General features: G+C 42.3%; 8 non-coding genes across 8 annotated transcripts; 4 read left to right on the plus strand and 4 right to left on the minus strand.

The window, feature by feature from the left end:
• The first annotated feature begins 770 nt into the window (after positions 1-770).
• On the plus strand, positions 771-844 carry trnan-guu (transfer RNA asparagine (anticodon GUU)). The gene has a single exon. It is a non-coding gene; the product is annotated as a tRNA-Asn (tRNA).
• A 100-nt stretch (positions 845-944) lies between these two features.
• On the minus strand, positions 945-1,017 carry trnak-cuu (transfer RNA lysine (anticodon CUU)). The gene has a single exon. It is a non-coding gene; the product is annotated as a tRNA-Lys (tRNA).
• Positions 1,018-2,075: 1,058 nt separating this feature from the next.
• trnan-guu (transfer RNA asparagine (anticodon GUU)) lies at positions 2,076-2,149 on the plus strand. The gene has a single exon. It is a non-coding gene; the product is annotated as a tRNA-Asn (tRNA).
• Positions 2,150-2,249: 100 nt separating this feature from the next.
• Positions 2,250-2,322, minus strand: trnak-cuu (transfer RNA lysine (anticodon CUU)). Its single transcript has one exon. It is a non-coding gene; the product is annotated as a tRNA-Lys (tRNA).
• Positions 2,323-8,605: 6,283 nt separating this feature from the next.
• trnan-guu (transfer RNA asparagine (anticodon GUU)) lies at positions 8,606-8,679 on the plus strand. Its single transcript has one exon. It is a non-coding gene; the product is annotated as a tRNA-Asn (tRNA).
• Positions 8,680-8,779: 100 nt separating this feature from the next.
• Positions 8,780-8,852, minus strand: trnak-cuu (transfer RNA lysine (anticodon CUU)). The gene has a single exon. It is a non-coding gene; the product is annotated as a tRNA-Lys (tRNA).
• Positions 8,853-10,448: 1,596 nt separating this feature from the next.
• On the plus strand, positions 10,449-10,522 carry trnan-guu (transfer RNA asparagine (anticodon GUU)). The gene has a single exon. It is a non-coding gene; the product is annotated as a tRNA-Asn (tRNA).
• Positions 10,523-10,622: 100 nt separating this feature from the next.
• On the minus strand, positions 10,623-10,695 carry trnak-cuu (transfer RNA lysine (anticodon CUU)). Its single transcript has one exon. It is a non-coding gene; the product is annotated as a tRNA-Lys (tRNA).
• Positions 10,696-11,538: the final 843 nt, after the last annotated feature.

An 11,538-nucleotide genomic window follows, 5' to 3' on the forward strand; every position in this document is an offset into this window, starting at 1 on the left:
TTTCTCTTTGCAGTGGCTCGTCGTTACTTCAAAAGCAATGGAACAGCAATCGCATCACAGAGAAAACAAAGTTGTGTGAATTTATTTTCAGAGAAGTGGAAGAAATACTGGGACTCTCTTTTCTCTGTGATACGATCGGTAAGCGCGCTCGGCTGTTAAGCGAAAGGATAATGGAGTTCCTCTACATTTGCGAGCCAAAAGCGTCTTCTGTTAGTCCCTTTGTTGAGTGAATCCATTTTAACTGGGTGTTCAACGTCATTAGAACTGTATTTTTAAGAGGAGAAAGTCTAACCACACGTAATTCAGATAATCGATACAAATGGACGGAACATGCGTAAACAAGCTCATAATATAAGAAACCCAGGGCTGGTAATTATATATGATGGTGTTTCGTGGACAAAAAGACCAAATCTATGTATGAAGTTGGTCTTAATATTGCATCATTTGCTCTGCTGCTGGTTGCGACATACAAGAAACCCAACAAAAGGTCATTCAGAGAAGAGCAAGCAGAAAAGCGATATTGACCCTGATGCTCCTTTCTCGTTGCAGTGGCTCCTCGTTACACCAGAAGTCATCAAACAGGACAAGGTTGTGGGAATTTATTTTCATAGAAGTGGAAGAAATACTGGGACTTTGTTTTCTCTGTGATGCGATCGGTAAGCGCGCTCGGCTCTTAAGCGAAAGGATGATGGAGTTCCTCCTTTACATTTGGTCTTAATATTGCATCATTTGCTCAGCTGCTGGCGTGAACTGTATAAACAGTAACACATGTCTCTGTGGCGCAATAGGTTAGCGCGTTCGGCTGTTAACCGAAAGGATGGTGGTTCAAGCCCACCCAGGGACGCTGACCGGGTAGTTGCTGTGTTTTGTTTTTTCACTAGCAAAGTCTTAGATTGCTTGAAATAGTTCTACTCAACTCTGAAAGACAAAGAGAGATAACATCACGCCCAACGTGGGGCTTGAACCCACGACCCTGAGATTAAGAGTCTCATGCTCTACCGACTGAGCTAGCCAGGCAACCGTACTCTGCTTTTTCACGCGTTTGCTCTCGCAGCCCATTAACGCTGATATGTTCAGCTGGACGTTAGCGATGCTTGCGGTGTGTTGCACAGAGTCAAGAAATTTAACATTAAAAGCATACTTAACCTGGTGCTCGCGCTCTGGTGATCTGCAGCTTGGGAGTCTCAAGTACCAATAACTCAGCTAACACCTGTTCCATTCATGTGCCTAATAATGGAGTGCCTCCTTCTAAGATTTTAACCCCTTTCATGTACACTTGGGAGTGTAAAGCAGTAGAAAAGGGATATTGACCCTGATGCTCCTTTCTCGTTGCAGTGGCTCCTCGTTACACCAGAAGTCATCAAACAGGACAAGGTTGTGGGAATTTATTTTCATAGAAGTGGAAGAAATACTGGGACTCTCTTTTCTCTGTGATACGATCGGTAAGCGCGCTCGGCTGTTAAGCGAAAGGATAATGGAGTTCCTCCTTTACATTTGCGAGCCAAAAGCGTCTTCTGTTAGTCCCTTTGTTGAGTGAATCCATTTTAACTGGGTGTTCAACGTCATTAGAACTGTATTTTTAAGAGGAGAAAGTCTAACCACACGTAATTCAGATAATCGATACAAATGGACGGAACATGCGTAAACAAGCTCATAATATAAGAAACCCAGGGCTGGTAATTATATATGATGGTGTTTCGTGGACAAAAAGACCAAATCTATGTATGAAGTTGGTCTTAATATTGCATCATTTGCTCTGCTGCTGGTTGCGACATACAAGAAACCCAACAAAAGGTCATTCAGAGAAGAGCAAGCAGAAAAGCGATATTGACCCTGATGCTCCTTTCTCGTTGCAGTGGCTCCTCGTTACACCAGAAGTCATCAAACAGGACAAGGTTGTGTGAATTTATTTTCAGAGAAGTGGAAGAAATACTGGGACTCTTTTCTCTGTGATACGATCGGTAAGCGCGCTCGGCTCTTAAGCGAAAGGATGATGGAGTTCCTCCTTTACATTTGGTCTTAATATTGCATCATTTGCTCAGCTGCTGGCGTGAACTGTATAAACAGTAACACATGTCTCTGTGGCGCAATAGGTTAGCGCGTTCGGCTGTTAACCGAAAGGATGGTGGTTCAAGCCCACCCAGGGACGCTGACCGGGTAGTTGCTGTGTTTTGTTTTTTCACTAGCAAAGTCTTAGATTGCTTGAAATAGTTCTACTCAACTCTGAAAGACAAAGAGAGATAACATCACGCCCAACATGGGGCTTGAACCCACGACCCTGAGATTAAGAGTCTCATGCTCTACCGACTGAGCTAGCCAGGCAACCGTACTCTGCTTTTTCACGCGTTTGCTCTCGCAGCCCATTAACGCTGATATGTTCAGCTGGACGTTAGCGATGCTTGCGGTGTGTTGCACAGAGTCAAGAAATTTAACATTAAAAGCATACTTAACCTGGTGCTCGCGCTCTGGTGATCTGCAGCTTGGGAGTCTCAAGTACCAATAACTCAGCTAACACCTGTTCCATTCATGTGCCTAATAATGGAGTGCCTCCTTCTAAGATTTTAACCCCTTTCATGTACACTTGGGAGTGTAAAGCAGTAGAAAAGGGATATTGACCCTGATGCTGCTTTCTCTTTGCAGTGGCTCGTCGTTACTTCAAAAGCAATGGAACAGCAATCGCATCACAGAGAAAACAAAGTTGTGTGAATTTATTTTCAGAGAAGTGGAAGAAATACTGGGACTCTCTTTTCTCTGTGATACGATCGGTAAGCGCGCTCGGCTGTTAAGCGAAAGGATAATGGAGTTCCTCTACATTTGCGAGCCAAAAGCGTCTTCTGTTAGTCCCTTTGTTGAGTGAATCCATTTTAACTGGGTGTTCAACGTCATTAGAACTGTATTTTTAAGAGGAGAAAGTCTAACCACACGTAATTCAGATAATCGATACAAATGGACGGAACATGCGTAAACAAGCTCATAATATAAGAAACCCAGGGCTGGTAATTATATATGATGGTGTTTCGTGGACAAAAAGACCAAATCTATGTATGAAGTTGGTCTTAATATTGCATCATTTGCTCTGCTGCTGGTTGCGACATACAAGAAACCCAACAAAAGGTCATTCAGAGAAGAGCAAGCAGAAAAGCGATATTGACCCTGATGCTCCTTTCTCGTTGCAGTGGCTCCTCGTTACACCAGAAGTCATCAAACAGGACAAGGTTGTGGGAATTTATTTTCATAGGAGTGGAAGAAATACTGGGACTCTCTTTTCTCTGTGATACGATCGGTAAGCGCGCTCGGCTGTTAAGCGAAAGGATAATGGAGTTCCTCCTTTACATTTGCGAGCCAAAAGCGTCTTCTGTTAGTCCCTTTGTTGAGTGAATCCATTTTAACTGGGTGTTCAACGTCATTAGAACTGTATTTTTAAGAGGAGAAAGTCTAACCACACGTAATTCAGATAATCGATACAAATGGACGGAACATGCGTAAACAAGCTCATAATATAAGAAACCCAGGGCTGGTAATTATATATGATGGTGTTTCGTGGACAAAAAGACCAAATCTATGTATGAAGTTGGTCTTAATATTGCATCATTTGCTCTGCTGCTGGTTGCGACATACAAGAAACCCAACAAAAGGTCATTCAGAGAAGAGCAAGCAGAAAAGCGATATTGACCCTGATGCTCCTTTCTCGTTGCAGTGGCTCATCGTTACACCAGAAGTCATCAAACAGGACAAGGTTGTGGGAATTTATTTTCATAGAAGTGGAAGAAATACTGGGACTTTGTTTTCTCTGTGATGCGATCGGTAAGCGCGCTCGGCTGTTAAGCGAAAGGATGATGGAGTTCCTCCTTTACATTTGCGAGCCAAAAGCGTCTTCTGTTAGTCCCTTTGTTGAGTGAATCCATTTTAACTGGGTGTTCAACGTCATTAGAACTGTATTTTTAAGAGGAGAAAGTCTAACCACACGTAATTCAGATAATCGATACAAATGGACGGAACATGCGTAAACAAGCTCATAATATAAGAAACCCAGGGCTGGTAATTATATATGATGGTGTTTCGTGGACAAAAAGACCAAATCTATGTATGAAGTTGGTCTTAATATTGCATCATTTGCTCTGCTGCTGGTTGCGACATACAAGAAACCCAACAAAAGGTCATTCAGAGAAGAGCAAGCAGAAAAGCGATATTGACCCTGATGCTCCTTTCTCGTTGCAGTGGCTCCTCGTTACACCAGAAGTCATCAAACAGGACAAGGTTGTGGGAATTTATTTTCATAGGAGTGGAAGAAATACTGGGACTCTCTTTTCTCTGTGATACGATCGGTAAGCGCGCTCGGCTGTTAAGCGAAAGGATAATGGAGTTCCTCCTTTACATTTGCGAGCCAAAAGCGTCTTCTGTTAGTCCCTTTGTTGAGTGAATCCATTTTAACTGGGTGTTCAACGTCATTAGAACTGTATTTTTAAGAGGAGAAAGTCTAACCACACGTAATTCAGATAATCGATACAAATGGACGGAACATGCGTAAACAAGCTCATAATATAAGAAACCCAGGGCTGGTAATTATATATGATGGTGTTTCGTGGACAAAAAGACCAAATCTATGTATGAAGTTGGTCTTAATATTGCATCATTTGCTCTGCTGCTGGTTGCGACATACAAGAAACCCAACAAAAGGTCATTCAGAGAAGAGCAAGCAGAAAAGCGATATTGACCCTGATGCTCCTTTCTCGTTGCAGTGGCTCCTCGTTACACCAGAAGTCATCAAACAGGACAAGGTTGTGGGAATTTATTTTCATAGAAGTGGAAGAAATACTGGGACTTTGTTTTCTCTGTGATGCGATCGGTAAGCGCGCTCGGCTGTTAAGCGAAAGGATGATGGAGTTCCTCCTTTACATTTGCGAGCCAAAAGCGTCTTCTGTTAGTCCCTTTGTTGAGTGAATCCATTTTAACTGGGTGTTCAACGTCATTAGAACTGTATTTTTAAGAGGAGAAAGTCTAACCACACGTAATTCAGATAATCGATACAAATGGACGGAACATGCGTAAACAAGCTCATAATATAAGAAACCCAGGGCTGGTAATTATATATGATGGTGTTTCGTGGACAAAAAGACCAAATCTATGTATGAAGTTGGTCTTAATATTGCATCATTTGCTCTGCTGCTGGTTGCGACATACAAGAAACCCAACAAAAGGTCATTCAGAGAAGAGCAAGCAGAAAAGCGATATTGACCCTGATGCTCCTTTCTCGTTGCAGTGGCTCCTCGTTACACCAGAAGTCATCAAACAGGACAAGGTTGTGGGAATTTATTTTCATAGGAGTGGAAGAAATACTGGGACTCTCTTTTCTCTGTGATACGATCGGTAAGCGCGCTCGGCTGTTAAGCGAAAGGATAATGGAGTTCCTCCTTTACATTTGCGAGCCAAAAGCGTCTTCTGTTAGTCCCTTTGTTGAGTGAATCCATTTTAACTGGGTGTTCAACGTCATTAGAACTGTATTTTTAAGAGGAGAAAGTCTAACCACACGTAATTCAGATAATCGATACAAATGGACGGAACATGCGTAAACAAGCTCATAATATAAGAAACCCAGGGCTGGTAATTATATATGATGGTGTTTCGTGGACAAAAAGACCAAATCTATGTATGAAGTTGGTCTTAATATTGCATCATTTGCTCTGCTGCTGGTTGCGACATACAAGAAACCCAACAAAAGGTCATTCAGAGAAGAGCAAGCAGAAAAGCGATATTGACCCTGATGCTCCTTTCTCGTTGCAGTGGCTCCTCGTTACACCAGAAGTCATCAAACAGGACAAGGTTGTGGGAATTTATTTTCATAGAAGTGGAAGAAATACTGGGACTTTGTTTTCTCTGTGATGCGATCGGTAAGCGCGCTCGGCTGTTAAGCGAAAGGATGATGGAGTTCCTCCTTTACATTTGCGAGCCAAAAGCGTCTTCTGTTAGTCCCTTTGTTGAGTGAATCCATTTTAACTGGGTGTTCAACGTCATTAGAACTGTATTTTTAAGAGGAGAAAGTCTAACCACACGTAATTCAGATAATCGATACAAATGGACGGAACATGCGTAAACAAGCTCATAATATAAGAAACCCAGGGCTGGTAATTATATATGATGGTGTTTCGTGGACAAAAAGACCAAATCTATGTATGAAGTTGGTCTTAATATTGCATCATTTGCTCTGCTGCTGGTTGCGACATACAAGAAACCCAACAAAAGGTCATTCAGAGAAGAGCAAGCAGAAAAGCGATATTGACCCTGATGCTCCTTTCTCGTTGCAGTGGCTCCTCGTTACACCAGAAGTCATCAAACAGGACAAGGTTGTGGGAATTTATTTTCATAGAAGTGGAAGAAATACTGGGACTTTGTTTTCTCTGTGATGCGATCGGTAAGCGCGCTCGGCTGTTAAGCGAAAGGATGATGGAGTTCCTCCTTTACATTTGCGAGCCAAAAGCGTCTTCTGTTAGTCCCTTTGTTGAGTGAATCCATTTTAACTGGGTGTTCAACGTCATTAGAACTGTATTTTTAAGAGGAGAAAGTCTAACCACACGTAATTCAGATAATCGATACAAATGGACGGAACATGCGTAAACAAGCTCATAATATAAGAAACCCAGGGCTGGTAATTATATATGATGGTGTTTCGTGGACAAAAAGACCAAATCTATGTATGAAGTTGGTCTTAATATTGCATCATTTGCTCTGCTGCTGGTTGCGACATACAAGAAACCCAACAAAAGGTCATTCAGAGAAGAGCAAGCAGAAAAGCGATATTGACCCTGATGCTCCTTTCTCGTTGCAGTGGCTCCTCGTTACACCAGAAGTCATCAAACAGGACAAGGTTGTGGGAATTTATTTTCATAGAAGTGGAAGAAATACTGGGACTCTCTTTTCTCTGTGATACGATCGGTAAGCGCGCTCGGCTGTTAAGCGAAAGGATAATGGAGTTCCTCCTTTACATTTGCGAGCCAAAAGCGTCTTCTGTTAGTCCCTTTGTTGAGTGAATCCATTTTAACTGGGTGTTCAACGTCATTAGAACTGTATTTTTAAGAGGAGAAAGTCTAACCACACGTAATTCAGATAATCGATACAAATGGACGGAACATGCGTAAACAAGCTCATAATATAAGAAACCCAGGGCTGGTAATTATATATGATGGTGTTTCGTGGACAAAAAGACCAAATCTATGTATGAAGTTGGTCTTAATATTGCATCATTTGCTCTGCTGCTGGTTGCGACATACAAGAAACCCAACAAAAGGTCATTCAGAGAAGAGCAAGCAGAAAAGCGATATTGACCCTGATGCTCCTTTCTCGTTGCAGTGGCTCCTCGTTACACCAGAAGTCATCAAACAGGACAAGGTTGTGTGAATTTATTTTCAGAGAAGTGGAAGAAATACTGGGACTCTTTTCTCTGTGATACGATCGGTAAGCGCGCTCGGCTGTTAAGCGAAAGGATAATGGAGTTCCTCCTTTACATTTGCGAGCCAAAAGCGTCTTCTGTTAGTCCCTTTGTTGAGTGAATCCATTTTAACTGGGTGTTCAACGTCATTAGAACTGTATTTTTAAGAGGAGAAAGTCTAACCACACGTAATTCAGATAGTCGATACAAATGGACGGAACATGCGTAAACAAGCTCATAATATAAGAAACCCAGGGCTGGTAATTATATATGATGGTGTTTCGTGGACAAAAAGACCAAATCTATGTATGAAGTTGGTCTTAATATTGCATCATTTGCTCTGCTGCTGGTTGCGACATACAAGAAACCCAACAAAAGGTCATTCAGAGAAGAGCAAGCAGAAAAGCGATATTGACCCTGATGCTCCTTTCTCGTTGCAGTGGCTCCTCGTTACACCAGAAGTCATCAAACAGGACAAGGTTGTGGGAATTTATTTTCATAGGAGTGGAAGAAATACTGGGACTCTCTTTTCTCTGTGATACGATCGGTAAGCGCGCTCGGCTGTTAAGCGAAAGGATAATGGAGTTCCTCCTTTACATTTGCGAGCCAAAAGCGTCTTCTGTTAGTCCCTTTGTTGAGTGAATCCATTTTAACTGGGTGTTCAACGTCATTAGAACTGTATTTTTAAGAGGAGAAAGTCTAACCACACGTAATTCAGATAATCGATACAAATGGACGGAACATGCGTAAACAAGCTCATAATATAAGAAACCCAGGGCTGGTAATTATATATGATGGTGTTTCGTGGACAAAAAGACCAAATCTATGTATGAAGTTGGTCTTAATATTGCATCATTTGCTCTGCTGCTGGTTGCGACATACAAGAAACCCAACAAAAGGTCATTCAGAGAAGAGCAAGCAGAAAAGCGATATTGACCCTGATGCTCCTTTCTCGTTGCAGTGGCTCCTCGTTACACCAGAAGTCATCAAACAGGACAAGGTTGTGGGAATTTATTTTCATAGAAGTGGAAGAAATACTGGGACTTTGTTTTCTCTGTGATGCGATCGGTAAGCGCGCTCGGCTCTTAAGCGAAAGGATGATGGAGTTCCTCCTTTACATTTGGTCTTAATATTGCATCATTTGCTCAGCTGCTGGCGTGAATTGTATAAACAGTAACACATGTCTCTGTGGCGCAATAGGTTAGCGCGTTCGGCTGTTAACCGAAAGGATGGTGGTTCAAGCCCACCCAGGGACGCTGACCGGGTAGTTGCTGTGTTTTGTTTTTTCACTAGCAAAGTCTTAGATTGCTTGAAATAGTTCTACTCAACTCTGAAAGACAAAGAGAGATAACATCACGCCCAACGTGGGGCTTGAACCCACGACCCTGAGATTAAGAGTCTCATGCTCTACCGACTGAGCTAGCCAGGCAACCGTACTCTGCTTTTTCACGCGTTTGCTCTCGCAGCCCATTAACGCTGATATGTTCAGCTGGACGTTAGCGATGCTTGCGGTGTGTTGCACAGAGTCAAGAAATTTAACATTAAAAGCATACTTAACCTGGTGCTCGCGCTCTGGTGATCTGCAGCTTGGGAGTCTCAAGTACCAATAACTCAGCTAACACCTGTTCCATTCATGTGCCTAATAATGGAGTGCCTCCTTCTAAGATTTTAACCCCTTTCATTTACACTTGGGAGTGTAAAGCAGTAGAAAAGGGATATTGACCCTGATGCTGCTTTCTCTTTGCAGTGGCTCGTCGTTACTTCAAAAGCAATGGAACAGCAATCGCATCACAGAGAAAACAAAGTTGTGTGAATTTATTTTCAGAGAAGTGGAAGAAATACTGGGACTCTCTTTTCTCTGTGATACGATCGGTAAGCGCGCTCGGCTGTTAAGCGAAAGGATAATGGAGTTCCTCTACATTTGCGAGCCAAAAGCGTCTTCTGTTAGTCCCTTTGTTGAGTGAATCCATTTTAACTGGGTGTTCAACGTCATTAGAACTGTATTTTTAAGAGGAGAAAGTCTAACCACACGTAATTCAGATAATCGATACAAATGGACGGAACATGCGTAAACAAGCTCATAATATAAGAAACCCAGGGCTGGTAATTATATATGATGGTGTTTCGTGGACAAAAAGACCAAATCTATGTATGAAGTTGGTCTTAATATTGCATCATTTGCTCTGCTGCTGGTTGCGACATACAAGAAACCCAACAAAAGGTCATTCAGAGAAGAGCAAGCAGAAAAGCGATATTGACCCTGATGCTCCTTTCTCGTTGCAGTGGCTCCTCGTTACACCAGAAGTCATCAAACAGGACAAGGTTGTGGGAATTTATTTTCATAGGAGTGGAAGAAATACTGGGACTCTCTTTTCTCTGTGATACGATCGGTAAGCGCGCTCGGCTGTTAAGCGAAAGGATAATGGAGTTCCTCCTTTACATTTGCGAGCCAAAAGCGTCTTCTGTTAGTCCCTTTGTTGAGTGAATCCATTTTAACTGGGTGTTCAACGTCATTAGAACTGTATTTTTAAGAGGAGAAAGTCTAACCACACGTAATTCAGATAATCGATACAAATGGACGGAACATGCGTAAACAAGCTCATAATATAAGAAACCCAGGGCTGGTAATTATATATGATGGTGTTTCGTGGACAAAAAGACCAAATCTATGTATGAAGTTGGTCTTAATATTGCATCATTTGCTCTGCTGCTGGTTGCGACATACAAGAAACCCAACAAAAGGTCATTCAGAGAAGAGCAAGCAGAAAAGCGATATTGACCCTGATGCTCCTTTCTCGTTGCAGTGGCTCCTCGTTACACCAGAAGTCATCAAACAGGACAAGGTTGTGGGAATTTATTTTCATAGAAGTGGAAGAAATACTGGGACTTTGTTTTCTCTGTGATGCGATCGGTAAGCGCGCTCGGCTGTTAAGCGAAAGGATGATGGAGTTCCTCCTTTACATTTGGTCTTAATATTGCATCATTTGCTCAGCTGCTGGCGTGAACTGTATAAACAGTAACACATGTCTCTGTGGCGCAATAGGTTAGCGCGTTCGGCTGTTAACCGAAAGGATGGTGGTTCAAGCCCACCCAGGGACGCTGACCGGGTAGTTGCTGTGTTTTGTTTTTTCACTAGCAAAGTCTTAGATTGCTTGAAATAGTTCTACTCAACTCTGAAAGACAAAGAGAGATAACATCACGCCCAACGTGGGGCTTGAACCCACGACCCTGAGATTAAGAGTCTCATGCTCTACCGACTGAGCTAGCCAGGCAACCGTACTCTGCTTTTTCACGCGTTTGCGCTCGCAGCCCATTAACGCTGATATGTTCAGCTGGACGTTAGCGATGCTTGCGGTGTGTTGCACAGAGTCAAGAAATTTAACATTAAAAGCATACTTAACCTGGTGCTCGCGCTCTGGTGATCTGCAGCTTGGGAGTCTCAAGTACCAATAACTCAGCTAACACCTGTTCCATTCATGTGCCTAATAATGGAGTGCCTCCTTCTAAGATTTTAACCCCTTTCATTTACACTTGGGAGTGTAAAGCAGTAGAAAAGGGATATTGACCCTGATGCTGCTTTCTCTTTGCAGTGGCTCGTCGTTACTTCAAAAGCAATGGAACAGCAATCGCATCACAGAGAAAACAAAGTTGTGTGAATTTATTTTCAGAGAAGTGGAAGAAATACTGGGACTCTCTTTTCTCTGTGATACGATCGGTAAGCGCGCTCGGCTGTTAAGCGAAAGGATAATGGAGTTCCTCCTTTACATTTGCGAGCCAAAAGCGTCTTCTGTTAGTCCCTTTGTTGAGTGAATCCATTTTAACTGGGTGTTCAACGTCATTAGAACGGATAAGCGAAAGGATAATGGAGTTATCTCTAACTAACCACACTCTAATACACCATATAAACATTACTCTGAAGGGTTATAAAGATCCAAATTCAGAGGCACCTGTTTTTAAAATTATTTTCTTGCTTCTGGCAAGAAAATAATTTGTCATGTCTTTGAAATGATGGCTGATTCATTGTTATATTGTCTTAGCTTTATATTCCAGGATTACTAATTAAAACCTCAGAGGTGAATTAGGTCTTATAGAATCTACAGAAGCATTTAAGGTCT

The sequence above is a fragment of the Electrophorus electricus genome, chromosome 3, assembly GCF_041902795.1.
Source record: "Electrophorus electricus isolate QZ-2024a chromosome 3, ASM4190279v1, whole genome shotgun sequence".
Taxonomy (NCBI): domain Eukaryota; kingdom Metazoa; phylum Chordata; class Actinopteri; order Gymnotiformes; family Gymnotidae; genus Electrophorus; species Electrophorus electricus.